Raw genomic sequence first — 2,448 nt, 5'->3', positions numbered from 1 at the left:
CGCCTTATGGGCGTATAGAACCGCCTACAAGACTCCCTTGGGCACCACTCCTTTTAATCTGGTCTATGGAAAGTCTTGTCACCTACCTGTGGAATTGGAGTACAGTGGTTTTTGGGCAACGAAGTTGATGAACTTCGACATTAAAACCGCTGCAGAAAGGAGGATGGTTCAGTTGAACGAGCTGGACGAGATTCGGTTGAACGCCTATGAGAACACCAAAATCTACAAGGAAAGAACTAAGGCGTGGCATGACAGAAAGATAATCCCGAGAGACTTCGCTGCTGGAGACAAAGTCCTTCTGTTCAACTCTAGACTCAAGCTATTTCCTGGAAAGCTTAAGTCTCGTTGGTCCGGACCTTTCGCCATCACAGAGGTTAGACCTTATGGAGCTGTTGTCTTGGAAGACAATGGGAGGAAATTCACCGTCAATGGGCAGAGGCTAAAACCTTACTTCACAGATGCAAAACCCGAAAAAGGAACCAACATTCCTTTAACGGAACCCAATCTCGCCTAAGGACAACAAAATAGTCAGGCTCGCGACTTTAAACAAGCGCTGACTGGGAGGCAACCCACATGGTTTGATTTTCTTTCTCTTTTGTGATTATGTTTTTTTTTTTTTTTTTTTTTTTTTTTGGTGTGAATTGATTTTTGGATGTGTTTTTTTTAGATGATTTTCAGGCATGTATCACGATCAGGCAGAAATCGGTCGATCCAACGCCTATGGATCGGTCGATCTAAGGCGCCCACGGCACCGCTGCTGGACCTGAGGCAGCGGAGGACTCTGATGATGATGGAGCCTTGGAGAGGCGCTCCAAGAGGCGTACTGACCGCAACGCCTGATCGGTAATCTCTCTTGGAATTATTTTCACACCGAGACGGTGTGAAGTAAGTCTGGGGGAGGATGCTACTTATGTACCATATTGCTTTTATTTCTTTTATTTTCTTTGTGTTTTAAAAACTCTCTACGTATTTTTCTCAGACCCTGTGATGATTATTAGACTATTTCCTTGTGTGTTGTGCATTACATTTCATATTGACCATTTTTCAGGACTGTTAGCGCAGACAAACCGAGGAACCACTTGACCAAGCAACCTCTCTTTAAATCTTTTATCAAGTCTCGGTGAATTGTAATCGATTCAACTATTTTTGACCATTAATGAATTTAATTTCTTTTGACCAGGAATCAACATCAGGAAACGGTACACCATATACACATTCAGGATTTTCTTTACCACATTTTACCATTCTTTACTAATCCTGAATGGCCAGACTCATCAATAGTTTGGTACCTCACCTACACCTTACCCTTTTATTTCATCTCCATGCATTCTTACACACTGATCATATGTGCATACATGTGCAAAAACAATGGAGAGATTAGGGTAGACATGGTTCATCCGACTGCTTAGGTAGGATCGGAACATTTAGGTGGTTAGACACGGACCTGTGTGTCTAGAGGTGTAAATAGAAAAATTGGGTGTTGTAAGTGTGTGATTGCATCGCAGTGTATATATTCGATTTCGGTTTGTATAAGTTTTCGTTCTAAAAAAAAAAAAAAAAAAAAAAAAAAAAAAAAAAAATAAAATAAAAAAAAAAAAAAAAAAAAGAGTTCATGTTTATATCTCATTCAGTTGATTTGATTTAGACATTTTATTTTTTTTTGTGTACTAGAGATGATGCTTTGTTTAATTTGGGGTTAGAGTTTGAGATTTGTTGGGTTTTGATCATTTGAGACTTGAGCAGTTCGAAAACATGGTTATCAATATACTCGGTCTCTCCAGCGATTTTGCATAATGTTTTGCATTTTTTTTTTATATCGCTGATACCCACAAACACTTGAGCCTCACCTAATTAAACACTAAAACAGCCTCCCAAACACCGAGCCCGTTAACCTGATGGAGATATCTTTGGTGGAAAGGTCACGCACTTTTTAATGAATGTAAAGAGTTGATTACTTGAAACTGAGACTTGCAGGTCTGAAATATGGAAAGGTTTGCGCGGTCTTGGTGGGGATTTGGAATGAATGCCTTGACAGTCTCTGATTTAAGTGGTTAGCGAAATCACAAGGTAAGGTCTACTGAGGGTTAGTGAGCTCCCAAATTTTAATCCTCTTTACTTGAGGACAAGCAAAGATTCAAGTCTGGGGGAGTTGATATTCCGTGTTTTTAACGGTTTTAAACTCGTTTTGGAGCAATTAAATGGTCGGTTTTAATTAATGTTTTGGTCTATTTGATGCGTTTTGGTGTTCTTAAGTGTAATATGCAGGTTACTAGATAGCTTGAAAGAAAAGAACGCATTCGGGATTTATTCAGAAGCAAGATGGACCGAACGAGAAGTATTGATCGCACAGAGCCACAGATCGACCGATCCGGACAACGTGGATCGACCGATCCCACGCTTTCATGCACTAGATCGACCGATCCGGTCCATGTGGATCGACCGATCTCA

Source organism: Brassica napus, chromosome C2, assembly GCF_020379485.1.
Source record: "Brassica napus cultivar Da-Ae chromosome C2, Da-Ae, whole genome shotgun sequence".
NCBI classification, from domain to species: Eukaryota; Viridiplantae; Streptophyta; class Magnoliopsida; order Brassicales; family Brassicaceae; genus Brassica; species Brassica napus.
The sequence above is the reverse complement of the archived record's forward strand: the minus strand, read 5'-3'. Positions refer to the sequence as shown.